At 34.5% G+C, this 18,967-nt stretch overlaps 1 pseudogene; it reads left to right on the top strand.

The window, feature by feature from the left end:
- The first annotated feature begins 16,790 nt into the window (after positions 1–16,790).
- Positions 16,791–18,135, top strand: LOC144250787 (ADP-ribosylation factor 4 pseudogene; annotated as a pseudogene).
- The last annotated feature ends 832 nt before the right edge of the window (positions 18,136–18,967 follow it).

Genomic DNA, 18,967 nt, shown 5'->3' with positions numbered 1-18,967 from the left:
TTGACTCTATACAATTCTTCCATAAATTACCAGTCTATTGGTTAGAGTTCTCCAAAGCTGCTAAGTTAGATTAACCTCATACCCTCACTCCTTTCCCCCTAAGTATAACATCCTTCATATGAAATTCAGCTTTCTATATGCCACAAGATATGGTATGCCTTTTATGAAACTAATGACTATATTTTTAAATAATAATTGAAACCAATATCTGTAGACTTAGATTCTAACTATAAATGTATTAATAATAAAAACTTGTGCTTAGATGATGTACAGTTGATATTGGGAACTATTAACATTGTCTTTCTCGGCAAAAGAGGGATTTCAGAGCTATACAAGAACAATATAAATATATAAGGGGAAAACCATTAACACAACAGTTTCACAAAGCTAGAAAGAAACATGAGCATCATGAAAAGACAATGAAAGAAAGGACCACAAACAATGCAGGTCAATTCAACATTAGAAGATGTAATATCTGTAGCAGATGGAATGTCAGATAAAGAATTCAGGATATACATGCTTCAGATGATCTGGAGTCTCAAGGAAGACATTAGACAGCAAAATCAGACAATGAAAGATCACTTTGGCAATGAATTACATAAACAAATCCAAGAAGCAAAAGATCAACTCTACAGGGAGATAGAGGATATATGTGTGTATATATATATATATATATATATATATATATACACACACACACACACACACACACATACAGAAATCCTGGAAATGCAGGAAACAATAAACCAAATTAAAAACTCAAATGAGAGTATTACCATCAGAGTAGAACACTTAGATGACAGAACATCAGACAACGAAGACAAAGTTTTTCAACTTGAAAAGAACATAGACAGCTCAGCAAGAATGATAAGAAATCATGAGTAGAACATCCAAGAAATATGGGATAACATAAAGAGACCAAACTTAAGAGTTATTAGGATACAATAGGGTATATAGGTCCAAACCAAAGGAATGAGCAATCGGTTCAATGAAATAATACTAGAAAACTTCCCAGACTTAAAGAATGAAACAGAAATCCAAATACTAGAAGCCTACAGGACACTGAATGTATAAAATCATAAGAGATCCACACCAAGACACATAATAATGAAGATGCCCAACACACAGAATAACGAGAGAATCTTAAAAGCCACAAGAGATTGCATTTAGGGGTAAACCAATCAGGATAACAGCTGATCTTTCAACACAGACTCTGAAAGCCGGAAGATCCTGGAACAACATATTTCAAACGCTGAAATAAAATGGGTTCCAACTAAGAATCATGTATCCAGTGAAATTAAGCTTCAGGATTGAAGATGAAATAAAAATTTTCCATGATAAACAAAAGTTAAAGGAATTTGCAGCTAGAAAACCAGCTCTTCAAAACATCCTTAGCAAAACATTACAGGAAGAGGAAATGAAAAATAACAATGAAAACCAACAGCAGGAGAGATAGTACAGTAAAGGAAAAACTAATCATAGAGGAAAAACAAATCATGTTAAGTAACATAAATAATCAAATATGGTTGGAAGTACAAACCATATCTCAATAGTAACCATAAATGTTAATGGCTTAAATGGACCAATCGAAAGACATAGGCTAGTAGAGTGGATTAAAAAAAAGATCCAACAATATGCTGCCTACAGGAGACTCATCTGATAGGAAAAGACATACACAGACTGAAGGTGAAATGGTAGGAAAAATCATACCACTCATATGGATCTCGAAAGCAAGCAGGGGTGTCCATACTTGTATCAAATAAAATAGACTTCAAGCCAAAGTTAATCAAAAGGTATAAACAAGGACATTTACATACTGCTCAAGGGAACCATACACCAACAAGACTTAATGATCATTAATATATATGCCCCAAACAATGGTGCAGCTATGTTCACCAAACAAACACAATAACAACACAATAATCATGGAAGATTTTAACACACCTCTCTCACCACTGGACAGATCTTCCAAACAAAAGTTGAATAAAGAAACCATAGAGCTCAATAATACAATTAATAACTTAGACTTAATTGACATATACAGAATATACCACCCAACATCAAGCGGATATACTTTCTTCTCAGCAGCACATGGATCCTTCTCAAAAATAGACCATATATTATGTCACAGGGCAAATCTTAGCAAATACAAAGGACTAGAGATACTACTATGCATTTTATCTGATCATAATGGAATGAAATTGGAAATCAATAATAAAATAAGAAAGAAAAATTCCTACAACACATGGAGAATAAACAATATGCTACTGAATGAACAAAGGGTTACAGAAGACATCAAAGAGGAAATTAAAAATTCTTAGAGGTAAATGAAAACTCAGACACAACATATCAAAATCTCTGGGACACTATGAAAGCAGTTCAAAGAGGAAAATTCATTTCATGTAGTTCATTCCTTAAAAGAAGGAAAAGCCAACAAATAAATGACCTCACACTACATCTCAAATCCCTAGAAAAAGAAGAACAAATCAGCAGCAAATACAATAGAAGGCAAGAAATAATTAAATCAGAGCTGAAATCAATGAAATCAAAACAAAAGAAACAATCAAAAAATTGACAAAACTAAAAGTTGGTTCTTTGAAAAAATAAATAAGATTGATAGACCACTAGCCATGCTAACAAAGAGAAGAAGAGAGAGAACCCAGATTGCTAGCATACATGATGAAAAAGGCAACATCACAACAGACACTTCAGAAATACAGAAGATAATTAGAAATTATTTTGAAGCCCTATACTCTAATAAAATATAGAATAGTGAAGGCATCGATAAATTCCTTAAGGCATATGAGCTACCCAGATTGAGTCAGGATGACATAAACAACCTAAACAGACCAATATCAAGTGAGGAAATAGAAGAAGTCATTAAAAAATTACCAACCAAGAAAAGCCCAGGACTGGACAGATATACAGCAGAGATTACAAGAACTTTAAAGAAGAACTAATACCAATACTCTTCAATCTATTTCAGGAGATAGAAAAAGAGGGAGTACTTCCAAATTCATTCTATGAGGCCAACATCACCCTGATTCCAAAACCAGATAAAGACACTTCAAAGAAAGAAAACTTCAGACCAACATCTCCAATGAGCATAGATGCAAAAATTCTCAATGAAATCTGGCAAATCGGATACAAAAACATATCAAAAAGATCATGCACCATGACCAAGTGGGATTCATACCCAGGATGCAAGGCTGGTTCAATATACGGAAATCAATAAATGTAATTCACCATATCAACAGACTTAAAGATAAGAACCATATGATCATCTCGATAGATGCTGAAAAAGCATTTGACAAAATACAGCACCCCTTTATGTTCAAAACACTAGAAAATTTAGGGATATCAGGATATTACCTCAACATGGTAAAGGCTATATACGCTAAGCCTCACTCAGGCCAGCATGATTCTAAATGGAGTAAAATTGAAGACGTCCCCTCTAAAATCTGGAACAAGACAGGGATGCACTCTCTCACCACTTCTACTCAAAGTAGTTCTTAACACACTAGCCACAGCAATTAGACAGACGAAATAAATTAAAGGCATAAAAATAGGAAAAGAAGAACTTAAATTAGCACTATTTGCCGATGACATGATCCTATACCTAGCAGACCCAAAAAGTTCAACCAAGAAACTTCTAGAACTAGTAAATGAATTCATCAAAGTGGCAGGATATAAGATCAACACGCATAAATCAAAGGCATTCCTGTATATCAGTGACAAATTCTCTGAAAGGGAGTTGCGGACAACCACCCCATTCACAATATCCTCAAAAAAATTAAAATACCTGGGAATCAACCTAACAAAAGAGGTGAAAGATCTATACATTGAAGATATCTATACTACAGACCCTGAAGAAAGAAACAGAAGAAGACCTTAAAAGATGGAAGGATTTACCTTGCTCATGGATTGGTAGAATTAATATTATTAAGATGGCCATATTAACAAAAGCACTTTACAGATTCAATGCAATTCCCATCAAAATCCCAATGACATACTTTGCAGAAATAGAAAAGGCAATCATGAAATTCATCTGGAAAAATAAGAAATCCAGAATAGCTAAAGTAATTCTAAGCAGGAAGAGTGAAATTGGTGTATCTTGATTCCAGATTTTAAACTATACTACAGAGCAATAGTAATAAAAACAGCATGGTACTGGCACCAAAACAGGAGAGTAGACCAATGGTACAGAATAGAGGACACAGAGACAAATCCACAAAATTACAACTACCTTATATTAGACAAAGGTGCTAAAAACATGCAATGGAGAAAGAATAGCATCTTCAACAAATGGTGCTGGGAAAACTAGAAATCCATATGCAACAAAATGAAATTGATTCCCTTTCTCTCACCATGCACAAAAGTCAACTCAAAATGGATCAAGGATCTAGGAATCAGACCAGAGACTCTGCATCTAATAGAAGATAAAGTTGGCTCTAATCTTCATCATGTGGGGGCAGGCCCCAAATTCCTTAATAAGACACCTATAGCACAAGAGTTAAAACCAAGAATCAACAAATGGGATGAATTCAAACTAAAAAGTTTTTTTTTTTTTCTCAACAAGAGAAATAATATGTGAGGTGAATAGGGAGCCTACCTCCTGGGAACAAATTTTTACCCCTCACACATCAGATAGAGCTCTAATCTCTAGGGTATACAAAGAACACAAAAAGTTAAACAACAAAAAAACAAATAACCCAATCTATAAATGGGCCAAGGACTTGAACAGAAACTTCTCAGAAGAGGATATACAATCAATCAACAAATACACAAAAAAATGCTCACCATCTCTAGCAATCAGAGAAATGCAAATTAAAACTACTCTAAGATACCACCTCACTCCAGTAAGATTGGCAGCCATTATGAAGTCAAACAACAATAAGTGCTGGTGAGGATGCGGGGAAAAAGGTACATTCATACATTGCTGGTGGGACTGCAAGTTAGTGCAGCCAATTTGGGAAGCAGTATGGAGATTCCTCAGAAAGCTGGGAATGGAACCATCTTTTGACCCATCTTTTCCCCTTCTCGGACTATACCCAAAAGACCTAAAAAGAGCATACTACAGGGACACAGCCACATCAATATTTACAGCAGCACAATTCACAATAGCTAAACTGTGGAACCAACCTAGATGCCCTTCAGTAGATGGACGGATTTAAAAAATGTGGCATTTATACACAATGGGATATTACTCAGCACTAAAAAAATAACAAGATCATGGCATTTGCAGGCAAATGGATGGCATGAGAGCAGATTATGCTAAGTGAATTTAGCCAATCCCTAACAAACAAATGTCGAATGTCTTCTCTGATATAAGGGGGGTGACTCAAAATGGGGTAGGGAAGAAGAGCATGAGAAGAAGACTACCACTAAATAGGGAAGAGAGGTGGAGGGAAAAGAGGGAGAAGGGGAGTTTCATGGAAGATGGAAAGAGAATCTCATTGTTATAGAGAATACATGTATGATGTTGTAATGAGAAAAAGGAAAAAAAAATGTGTCACATTAGATTGGATAGAGAGAAATGATGGGAGGGAGGGGAGGAGTAGGAGGGATAGGAAGGGCAGCAGAATAGAATAGACATTATGATTGATATATGTACATTCCATGTATGTTTTATATGTCAAAATACATTCTGCTGTCACGTATGACTAAAAAAATAGTTAGGTAGCTTCAAATTTTGTTATTATGTTCAGGAACAGGTTTCGGGAAATAAGATTTTTTTTGAGTTATTGGTGAAACTCTTCTTTAAATACATCTGTGCTTGCTGTACCTTTTGGAAAGTGGGAGAAAGGATATTTCTCTTTTTAAACTTTGCCTATGTTTTTATTTGTATTCATATATAGTACTTATTCTTGAGATAATTTTGTGGAATTTTTTTCCTAGAACATTTTTACTTTATCTAGGCATTCAAATTTAAAAGGGTCCACCTGATGTTTTCCATTCATGGAAAACCACTCCTGTATATGTAGTTAATGATATGTGTGTTTTTGCAAGTATTGATTTATTTTTGTGTGTTTTTGGTTGTTACTAGGCATCAGACATGTGAAATAGAATTTTTAGTATATCATCAATCCTCTATCTTAAATATAGTTTATTGGTAATGCTCACATGTTAACAAAGATAGCGCAAAAAAAGTTTGTTAGTTTGACACTTGAATAGAGTTGCAAACTACTAGAAAATGAATGTAGTCATGTATATTATAATGAGTTATTTTCCCCTTGCAAAGGTAACAAATTAATCATTTCCATGTTTACTTGTGATGGGTTTTCAGTTTCCTTACTTTTGGAATCTGTCATCTTCTTCAGGCCATGAATTTTAGAGGTCTAATGACAGGCTTGCTCAGGAAACTAAGTAAGAAATAGGTGTAAATATCCTTATCATGATTGCTCACTCATGGTTGAAATATATATATATATGATCCCTGTTTTGGCTACCCATTAGTTTTGCCTTTAATGATGCTGTACTTCATTAACTATCACCTTGACTCTCTGCAAGTCAGAATCCCTTGGCTACCAATGAGACATTGCCTTTCTTAACAATTGTATTGTCCGGGTTTCTAATGTGGAGCACTTTTTCTGACATCTATTTCTTTTGGGGATCCTATCATCCTTTTATTATCAATGATCCCAATTTTGTGATAGCAAATCTGATCAGCAGCCTTGATCTATAGTTACCACTATGACTAAATTCAATGTGATGTTATTTCACTGCTTCTGTCCTTATCACCTTGGTAAATGACATATCTCCCAGCTCCCCAGTGGATCATAATCATCATTTCTTGTTTCACTTCCTTACATAGTATATATAGACAATCTTCTTTGATGATTTTAATATCTATTGCATGTCTGCAATGGCAATTCTGGTATTTCAAATTCACTTCTTATAGAGTGATATTTGTGCTTATTATCTTGGAGCCTTCCCAGGACCATTTCCCCACAGTTACCAGGACCTTTGCATCTTTACTAAATACTTTAACAAGGGCTGTATTATATGCTATGTCACTAATATGGAGCATGACCTTGGAAAAGTCACTTGCATGTTCCAGGGCTTATTTTATTTTTTAGTAAAATGAAAAATTCAAGAGGCCTTTCAAAGTCTAAAAGCCTATGACTGCAAACTAAATAGCTTGGTTGTTTGGGGACATTTTTACAATGTCTTTAAAATGCTTTGACTAAACTTCCTTCTCAGATGGAGTTGTGGAGCTCCTGCTTAAAGAAAAGTACCTCAAAAAAGGACTATTTTCCCACTTTTTTTGCAAATGGGATAAAGTCCAGAACATGATAATTGGGCAAGTTTGAAATTCTAAGGCTCTGCAAATGGAACAGGTGCAAATGTAACTGGTGATAATTGATGGCTAATTATGCAAGCAATAACACACCCCAGGGTATGGGCTTTTCTGCCAATATATACAAGCCTTAGGTGTGAGTTTATTAGCAAGCAAATGCACACCCTGGAAGTTGTATTGTACAGAGAAAGTACTTTTGAAAACACAAAGTAGTTTAATGTTTCACCTAGCACTTCATCATTTTAGCCCCTCCCATTATACTTGCTTAATCCAAACATCCATTTGGAAAAGAAACTAGTGCTTTCATTTGCCTTTAAAAATAGCCTGTACTGAACTGAATTAGCATTTAGTAAGAATTCATAAGGTGACACTAGGAAGATGATTTCTCATAAAGAATTAATTATATTTGACCACTATGTAGCAAATTATTTCCTAATCTCTTTATTTTGAGGATAGAGTGTAGGCCCCAGGAATTGATATTTAATGATAACAATCAGGAAAGTAATATTCTTAGCTGAGAAGAAATTTGGCAGAAAATTATGAAAGAGTAAGATTATTTATTTTTTTTCTTGTGTCTAGAAAATATGTCACCAGGACAGATTTAACAGATGGGACAGTTTTCCCAACTAAGCATTTTAGGGAATAAGGAGTAAACTACAAACTAATCAAGAACACTGGACTTTGGTACTATTTTCAAGTTACAATTCAAACCTCATCACTGTTCACCATCTCCACTGATATATCATTTTAGACCAAGATTCCCCCATCTGGATTACTGCTCTGGTGATAGAAGCACTTCCATCCCTGTCCCCCTTTTGTCCATTCATAACACATCAGTCACAGTGATGCTATTAAAACATTTGACTGATCATGCCCCTCCTCTACTCAAGATGGTCTAAGGGCTCACATTTCACTCAAGTGAACACTCAATGTTTGTATTAACCAAAAGTCACAGACCTGGCCTTCTGTGATTTATGCAACCTTATTTCCTCCCTACTCTTCTTCTCTTAACTCATCTTCAGTCACTGATTTCTTTCCTGATCTTTGAAAATATATCACACAGGTACCTAAGGGACTTTGCTCTGACTGTTCCCTGTGTCAGAATATTTTTCTCTCAGATATATACATGACATGGACTTTTACCTCTAATCAGGTAGTTGCTTAAATAGCACCTTTTCTGTGAAAATTTCCCCTATCATCCTACCACCCACTCCATATTAATTCTTGACCCATCCTACATTCCATTCTCATTTTCCTGGATAATTCTTCCTCATATTCCTTTGAAACATTTATGATGAATTTTATAATTCAGTTTATTATTTACTATCTTTTTCCCCCCACCAGAATATGAGTTCCATGAAGACATGGATTTTGTTTGTTTGATTTATATAAATCTGATACAGAACCTCATGCATAGCATTCAGTTAATGAACACTTACTGGATTAATGAATAGAGACTAGTACATAGAATTTGGTTAATGAATATTTACTTAATTAATGAATGAAATAAGAATGTTGTCATAGAAATTTCTAGTACTAGTGGAGATTAAATGCTAAGACTTGTACTGTGAATGCTGGTCAAACTTTTTAAAATCTCTTGTGTTTGTCAGAATCATTGGGTTCATAAGAGCATGTAGATTTTATACCGAGATATATTGCATATTAAGAGAGAGAGATAAGAGCAATTTAGCATCCATATAGTCAGCTTGGGTTTCATTTCGTAAAAACATGGATATTTATTGGTTCATCCAATAAATAAACTGAAGACATAATGAGATGCTAAATCTAGGGATTCAAATCCCTCTCTTCACATCTCTTTATTTGGCTTAGCTGAATTATGCATAGATGTGTTCTACTTATGTTGGGTTAGATTGCTACAGATAACAGTTCCACATTCTTAGTTTATTTAGCTGAAAGACTTATTTTCTCCAATTTCTCTCTTGGGGACAATATTGATTCACTTTCTGTGGGTCCAAAATCCACTCATAGAACAGGATTGTGCCCATGGATGGAATATAATGATTATCTCAGCCTGGATTGTGTGTTGTGGTAGAGATAAAAATGAATGCGTATTGTGTGGAACAATGCAATTCACAATCTTACTAGTATCTCAGGTAGTAGATGATAAATGCCTTAAGGAAAATATATCGAGAGGGTCATTCTTATAATAATAATAGCCACCACAAGTTAATTTCTGTTTGGTACATATGTGTGGCATAAATAATTCAAGGAATCTTTATGAAAGCTATGTGGTGCATACTTCATGACATTAAGATAAGTCTTTTCCATGATTTGTCTTTGCAGTGTACTACTGTCTACCAAATCAGAAGACATTTTCATGAATCCTAAAGACAGAGGTTGGTCTTGGGATATGAAAAAAAGTTTTGTAATGTTCAATGAGTCTTTTTGGAATCAATTATTAGGGAAGATGTTTAGCTTCTTTTATTGACATATATAGTTTGTCATTAAAAAATAATAGCAAACCAGGTGCAGTGGTATATGCCTATAATCTCAGAGACTCAAGAGGCTGAGGCAGGAGGATTGAAAGTTTGAATCTAGCCTCAGCATCTTTCAAAATAAAATAAAAATGGATGGGGATGTATCTCAGTGGTAGAGTGCCCTGGACCCAATCCCTAGTACAAAAACAAAACAAAACAAACAAAAAAAAAAAAACGTGACACTAAGTAGAAGGATACAATTATAGAATCTTTAGAAAGGAAACTATTAACACGAATTAACAGAATTTTTGACTATATAAAATTCTAGGACTCACCCCAAACCAAACATTTTTCTGCAGTTTAGAAATCACTTTGTCTTTTTAGAAAAGTCCCAATGTCCAGGACACAAGTGAGATCAATCAAATAAATAGTAATATGAAAGAGTAAGGCATCTGGATTTATAAAGATTCCTTCAAGAACATAATGTGCTCTTAGGGCTGAGAAAAGCTGCCTTATTAAAATGACTAAAGATGTGTCCAAGCATTAATATTATAGCAAAGTTCTATAGGTGAATCTAATGTGCACAAAAGTATTAATATTATCGTGCAAGTTCTCAAATGTTATTTGTAAATCAAGGGGCTCCATCTATGGCAAACAATGGCTATTAAAGAATCCTGCAGAAAATTATAGTGTATACCCAGTGTTTCTTCAAATTTTGTGTATACTATATGGTCATGTGTAAAGTTTGATGAACTTTCAGACTGACTAAACACCCCAATCCAGAGGAGCAAAATACTGGAGAAAGGTGTATTAATCTGAGTTTCAAAGACATCTCATGAATTTTTAGCTCATTCTCAGAACACACATGTCTACTGCTTTTCTAGAATTAAGAAATTCAAAATTAAGAAAATTAAGAAAAAAAAAACTTCAAGATTAAGGAAAAAATTACATTGGTACTGCTAAAATGGTAGTTGTGTCAATTCTTCATTAGCATGTTTTAGTGGATTCTCATCTCATCCTAAAAGATCATTTCATTATAGTGGACTATAAGAACCTTACCCAATCGGTGTTCCAATGCTTTCTCTGACCAACTTCCCAAATACCCTTACCCTCATTCAGTCTCTTTCAACAATACTAGATTCCTTGATGCTAATAAACATGTCAGGAAACTTCCTGTCTTATGAACTTTTTATTTAATACTCCTTTCTCCTGGCTCACCCGCCCCTTTCAAATCTTTCCTCAACCATGATCTATACAAGGTGTTTAACCTTAATCACTCATAATTTTCAAGCTCTCAGCATTTATAATCCCAAATTACTATTTTTGTTTTACTTCAATTGCATTTTCATCTTTATAATACTAGAAAATCTACTTCATTGCCTATTGTCTATTATTACAACTCTCAAAGGGAAAGCATGTTTGTCCACTATGTACATTTATGCGTATAAAGGAATGAGAATAGTACCTAAATGACAGTAGATACTCAGCATGTTTTTCAATGAGTGGATAACTTAGATTTGGGCTTCGCTCCAGGATATAGAGTTTCCCAAACACAGAAAGAATGATCAGATTCAGGGAAGCTTGGAGTAGGACAAGTAGCACTAGTAATAATAGTAATGGCAGAAGTAATGGTGTTTTATGAGTTCAAGTCATTGATTTTTTTTCTCAGATATTATTGTCATAAAAGGTCTCTACATGTATTCTCTTACACAGTATTTAAACACTGTCACAGCAATATGCCCAGGAAATTAAATCTAATTTTAAATTTATTAATGTTCTATAGAGTAAGAAGAAGTTTTCTTTTCTTTTTATTACTTGTCAAAATTTGTGTGACAGGGAAAAATATTTTGGTCAATATAAAATACAAGTATTGCTTAATCCTGCTATGGATCATTTATAGATAATTATATCTACTGGAAGGTGATAGAATTGGTAGCTTTCTTCTATAACAATGTGTCATATCATTTAAAAAAATGGCAATTGCCTCTGCCAGGTTGTATTGTATACTAAATGACAATCAAAAATGTAAAAGCATTGGCTCCAGGTTTTACATTCTACAATATAATAAGAATGATCTTGTTATTTAATTTGAAGATAAAGCTAAGTCCTTTGCATATTCTTTTTGTTTGTTTGTATTTTTATAGTATTTTTTTTCTGTTATGGACTCATTGTCCATATTATAACCATAAGTTGGTCAAAATAGAAAACACCCAATTGAATGTTAAGATACAGCAATAAAAATATAACATTTTCCACAATATATAATAATATTCTAATTCCAGATGGTGAGAATAAACAATTGTTATTATATCAGCTGTGACTATTTTAGTCCTTAATTTAACTTCCAAGAAACTGAATGGGCATTTTTCTTTCCAGAGAGATGCACTGTGAATTTATTTTACCAGATTATTCCAGTAAAAGTCAGATGGGTTTTGTAATGAGAAAAAAATAATATTAAAGGATAAATTATAATTTTCATCTTTATGGCAATAAAGCAGTATAACAAATACTCTAGTTAACTTATAAAAATGTCCTAGAAAGTTCACTATCTTTTTTCCCACACCTACAGGATTTTTCTCCTGATATAAACATGATAATATAACTTAATAATGAATGTACTTACTAAGTTACTTATTTATATAGAGGTAAGGATGGTTTAGTCTTAGGATGGAAAATATGAACAATAGAAGCCAAATGAAAGGGTCAATAAACAGCTCAAGTGAGTAACCAACTTAATGGGGTCAGATTGAAAGGAAAAATAATAGAAAATAGATATTGAGGAATCCTTAGAAAAGCAAAAGCTTAAAAGAGAGGAATAGAGTAAGAGCAATGGGAAATCTATGTGCTTAAGAAGAGGAACTGCAGATAGCTTTCAATACTTTCCTGGAACTTTAGACACTAAGTAGAGAAAGCCATTGAAGGCACCACTCTGATGATGTTTCTACAATAATTATCCTAAGTCAATAGGTTCAGAATATGTTTACTAAGTACCTCATGTATACAGTGTTCATTAACTTTCATTGTCAATTTCCTGTAAAATTTATTGTTAACAGCAATATGGAACTCTGTGCTGAAAAGAATTCTGATAGCATATTTAGGGTGAATGGGAATGACTGTCCCAATGTCTTTCATGCTTCCCTTAAAAGCATTTTCATGAGTAAATAAGATTACCTGTATTAATAACTAAGAATAAGGCCTTGTGTATATTATGTTATTAAGATGTCTTTTGGGGGCTGGGGATGTGGCTCAAGCGGTAGCGCGCTCGCCTGGCATGCGTGAGGCCCGGGTTCGATCCTCAGCACCACATACCAATAAAGATGTTGTGTCCACCGAGAACTAAAAAATAAATATTAAAAAAAAAAAGATGTCTTTTGGTATAAAAAAATCATAAAACCAAAATATATTTCAGGAATAAAGAAAACTATTTGATTCATTAACTGAAAGATTCAGATATTAGATATGCTTCAGTCACAGTAGGAGCCACAGGTTCCTTATGCCATCAATGTCTCAAGTTATTGGTGGCTATTTCAGCTCTGTTCTCCAGCCTGTGCCAAATTCTTCCCAGTCTGTCTTCTCTCATAGAAACAAAATGGTTCCACAAATTCTAGGATTCACATCCATACAACAATTGCTCAACTTCAATAGCTCATAGTGGATTCAGTTTCTCTAGATAAAATTAATTGATGTTGGGGCTTCATAGAAGTATACATTACATAATCATTAAGTAAAGGTAAAGTATTATCTTAATTAATGTTGTTTTCAGAATGAGTGTCAGTTCTTGTGCTGCTTGTCAAATTTTTGTTTATTTAGAATTACATTTGTCTAACATATTTTACTTAAAAAGTCCAAACAAATCAGAATAAATTAACTTATCAGTGAGCTTGAATAGCAAAGCTGATTGATTTTTGCATAAATCTAGCTTTGGAGAACTCAAGGTTGTTTGTCAAATCCAATCTCCCAAGAAGATTGATCAGAGCCAGTTACATATAAGTCCACAACTTTTTACCCTTCATATATGATATTGGGTCATTTCACAGGGTATTCTTTGGTTCCCTGGCCCTAATGCTAGATGTGATTTACTCCCTTTCTAAAGTTGGTAGAAAGCCTAAAAGAAATGTCATTCAATCCCTTCCTTATCTAGTTATCACCTGCTATGTTACAGACATTCTAGTAAGATTCAAAAATACCCTGGAATTCTTACCACCATGTGATGAATGCTATTAATACAGATATAACCAAGTTTCTCATTGAGTACAGTAGGTGTAACTTTGTGAGGTATATAGATCAATGGTGCAGAACAGAAAGCCCAGATATACAAACAAACATATAACATTAAGTTATCTTTGTCAAAAGCATCAAGAAGACAAAATGGGGAAAGAAAAGTTTCTTCAACAAACAGTGCTAGGAAACTTGGATATCTAAATATAGAAGGATAATATTGGAGATTTATCTTGTGCCATACACAAAAATTAACTCAAAGTGGATTAAAGATTTACATATAAAACCTGAAACTAAATATTTTAGAAGAAAACATATGGTAAAACCTCAAAGACATTGGTCTTGGCATTGAAGCTATTGCCAGGTTGAAAAATAAAAAGTACATTGATAATATCTTAGATGGCAATTTTCTTGGTTTCTTGAAGGCTTATGCTTGTACACATTCATCTGTTTTTCTTAAAGATAATCATCCTTTAAATATACTTTTCTCAGTGAGCAAAGTGTATTTATATCATTTGGTAAAAAATATGTTTTTTTTCCTAATAAGAGGATAGCACTGAAATGGAGTATAAAATCATCAAAGTGTAAGGATGTCAGATTGAGCAGGTGGTGAATAGAAGCCTCCAAAAAGAAAGGCTTTGAAAGGGAGAAAGAAGAAGGTAATTAATGAAACTATGGGACAACCAACCCAATATATCCTGACTATTCTCCATTGTGTCCAAAGGGGAGCTAGTGCAAGTGCTAAGAAAGCAATGAGAATGTCAAAATCTGTCATACCAGCCCCATAAGTTAGGGTTCTGCTTGTTATGTTTTTACCTGTCAAATAATGAATAAAAAGAAAAATGCCATAACTTTCAGAGTAGGAAAAACAAAAGAGTGACTTCAATGATGTTTTATGAGGAGTACTAACACTTCCTTTTATACATCATCACTTATGTTAATCATTCCATGTGGTCCATCACTGTCTTTGACTCAGGTGAAGTTGAGGAATCAAAGTCATAGTAGAATGAGGGCCTAGATGTTCCAAAGCAACATTCAAAGATAGTCTGAGAGAGGGTTCTGAGAGATGAGGGCATCTACCATTTTCATTTGACTCTTCGCCATTCACTGGTAGTTTCAGGGAATTTCTGGGATCTTTAGGATTTCTAAAAATCTTGGACCAATGCTAACATGTGTATTACTGTGGGTGTCAACAATCAAATATATATCTAAGAAACACTGGAGGAAATAGGGACTTAGATCATAATAATTGTGCCAGTTATTAAGATATTGTACCTCTGCACTAAGTCTACCCCTTTACTTGTCTTCAGAATGCTGACATGCAGAGAAGAAATGTGGGGAACTCTGAAAAACACATTTCTGCTCTTCCAAATGCTGCCTATAAAGTCTAGCAATTAAAGTGCTGAAATAAGAATAGGACGCCAGATATGGGAAAAGGGTTGCCAAATAAAATACGGGACATAAAAGTAAATTTAAGTTTCAGGTAAACAATATGGCATTTTAGTCAAAGTATGAACCAAATATTTTGTGAGACTTTTTACATTAAAAATTATCTGTGTATCTGAAATTGAAATTTAACCAGGCATTCTGTATTCTTACTTGTTAAATCTGGAAATTATAAGAGAGAAAAAATATGACAATGATACCCAGACACACTTCTTCATCCTAGTGGCTCCCAGGCATAAGAGTTTTTTCAAACTTCTGATTGTTGTGCTGTGACTGAATTAGGACTAGATTGTAATGGAAATTTCTATTCACTACATAGATTCTAAGATAGGATGTGTTAGTTTATAAATTTAGGCGTTTCTTAATTGACTTTTGTATTTGTCAGCTTTCCATCATTGTGACCAAAATACCTGGGGAAAAAAACATAGAAAATGAAAAATTAATTTTGGACTTACAGTTTAAGAGGTTCAGTTCATGGTTGGCTGACTTCATTGTTCTGGTCCTGATATGAAGCAGAACATCTTGGCAGAAGGGTGTGGTGAAGGAAAGCAGCTAAGTTCATGACACCTGGGAAGGAGAAAGAGAAAGAGAAAGAGAAAGAGAAAAAGTGAAAGGGAGAGAGAGAGAGAGAGAGAGAGAGAGAGAGAGAGAGAGAGAGAGAGAGAGAGAGAGAGACACCAGAAATATAAGTTATAATTCCCAAGGGCACTCCTCCTGTGACCTACTTCCTCCACTCATACTTTATCTGCTTAGAGTTACCAACCAGTATTCCATTCAAATCATTAATCCATCAAAAGATTAATATACTGATTAGGTTACAATCATTTCACCTCTATACATTCGTGCAGTCTAACACATAAGCTTTTGAGATGACACCTCATATTCAAACCATAACAGCATGCTCTGTTAATGTTTATGGCCACATTGCTAAGAGAAGAAAATTAATCAGAATAAGCAGTTGACTGGGCAAAGAACGTCATGCTCATTTTTGTCCTTGGTTGCTGCTGAAAGAAAGGGGTCATTTGTTTTTGTTTCAAGGAGAAAAAAATAAATAAATGGATTTAATTCATGACTTAAATTCCCTTAAATAAATATTAAGGATAATTTTGTTCTTGTTTGTCAATTTATAGATGGATAAAGCAAAGTCTGTATTCCCTAGCTTATTTTCAAGCCAATCCTCTCTCTATAATAATAATTACTCCAACTCAGTATTCTTCAGTATTAAACATTCTAAGTGTACAGGTTACTGCATTAGACCCAGTACTTTTGGGCAGTTTACAACAGAATGCCTATTTTTTCCTGTTTGTTGTCAGTACTTAGTAAAATATCTTACACATAGTAATATATATTTAAAAATAATGAATTGAGAGAGTTGCTGCGGCCGCCGTGTGACGTGGCACAGCCGGAGAATTAAAGTCAGAGCCTGAGCTGCCGCGCCAGTCGCCAAGCCGGTCCTCCACCCGCTAATTCCTGTCCCGAAGCTTCACCCGTCACGCCGGCCAACGAGCGGTCCCTGTCGCCCCCTTTCTGCCTCAGGTCTTTCTTTTCCCTTGCGCTCAGTTTGTTGGGAGTGTGAAAGGAGAAGGCCCAGGGACGCCCCGACCCCTTTTTCTGCCCATCGCAAGTGCCACTACCGCCATGGGCCTCACCATCTCTTCTCTGTTCTCCCGCCTCTTCGGCAAGAAGCAGATGCGTATTTTGATGGTTGGATTGGATGCTGCTGGCAAGACGACCATTCTGTATAAACTGAAGTTAGGGGAGATAGTCACCACCATTCCTACCATTGGTTTTAATGTGGAAACAGTAGAGTATAAGAACATTTGTTTCACAGTATGGGATGTTGGTGGTCAAGATAAAATTAGGCCTCTCTGGAGGCATTACTTCCAGAATACCCAGGGTCTTATTTTTGTGGTAGATAGCAATGATCGTGAAAGAATTCAGGAAGGAGCCCAAGTACTGCAGAAAATGCTTGAGGAAGATGAGCTGCAAGATGCAGTGCTGCTGCTTTTTGCAAACAAACAGGATTTGCCAAATGCTATGGCTATCAGCGAAATGACAGATAAATTAGGCCTTCAGTCTCTCCCTAACAGAACATAGTATGTTCAAGCCACTTGTGCTACACAAGGAACTGGTCTGTATGAGGGACTTGATTGGCTGTCAAACGAGCTTTCAAAACGTTAAATGAAACTGGATATCTAACCAAGGACACATTTTGATAGAATTGGTCTAGGCTTGTTACAACAAAATTAGTTTGCATCTTGGTTATTAAACTGTATCTGGGACTGGTTTGGGCAGAATATTACAGCGTTTAAACTTATTTTGTTGCCAATTATTGTTTACCAAGTATAATGTTGCTCTTTAGCAATATGCTTGGTTTTGAAGAAATTCTTGGGGAAAAAAGTATCCTCTTTTTAATTTTGACTTCCTTTAAACCTAAATGCCTGGACATAGCTATTGTGACACCTTTAAATAAATCAGTTTTGAATGTTTTTTTGAGCCCACAACAAATAATGTTTTAAAGTTATCCCCTTGCTACTTTACTGATACCTGTATCATTCCTGGGACAGTCTGCTGATTTGAACATGTAGCATTCCATTTGTATTTATTTCTATCCCTTGCCAAAAGGATTTTCTAATACTGCTTGTACCAGCCAGGGAAATGCTCCAAAACACTATTCAGCTCTCTTGCACTGAGGAACTTAATATTTTTTCCCTATTATTGACTCCTGGCTTCCATCAGTCAAACTTAACCTTGGTGTGGTTTGGATTTGATAGCTAATTCTGTGCTGGTTGCAAAGAGTTCATATTGAGATGGCTTTTAATACTCAGCAGATTGTCTTTTTTTTATATTATTATTTTCTTTATGTTGCATGTTGCTTTTGGTATCAGCCTGACTCTTTGCCCAGTATATGATAGTTCTGCTGGTGTTTTGTTTATTGATGAACATGTCTTCATTAAGAGTTTTTTTGAAAACTCAGCAAACACAATAAGTTTTCTTCATAACCCATTTGAAATTATTCCTAATAAAATGATAAAATATTAAAAAAAATAATGAATTGAGATGGAAGACATTTGCACAGCTAACTGCAGAATAGAAATTGTGAAATGCACCAACATTTTTTCCTTTCTGATTACACCCTAACTAATACACTTTAAGTTTAAAGTTGTTTCCATTTGTCAACAAATTTAATTCAGTTACAGCTAACTATCCAAAATAAAGAAGGCTGTTGGAGATAATTTAAGAACATGTTGAAAAAGAGGGAGCTCATGTCAAGAGGTAATTTGTTGTCAAGTACTAGTATGATAAAGATGCATTACAGATAATCTTAAAGCTTTGAAAAACATATACAGATATTATAAAAAGAAAGAGAAGAATGTGAGGAACATTCGATAATATGCCTCTTATATCTTAAGCACCCATTTCATGCTGTTATATTTATTTTGTTGAACTAGTTGTTTATCCCATTAAAATTTTCAAATGGTATAGAATGGACAATAAGAGAGATTAAATCAAATGTGTAAAGATACTAAAGATCTGGTATTTCTTTCAGTGTATTATGATGTTC

The sequence above is a fragment of the Urocitellus parryii genome, chromosome X, assembly GCF_045843805.1.
Source record: "Urocitellus parryii isolate mUroPar1 chromosome X, mUroPar1.hap1, whole genome shotgun sequence".
Classification (NCBI taxonomy): Eukaryota; Metazoa; Chordata; class Mammalia; order Rodentia; family Sciuridae; genus Urocitellus; species Urocitellus parryii.
Note: the sequence above shows the minus strand (reverse complement) of the source record. Positions and strands in the feature narration are given on the sequence as shown.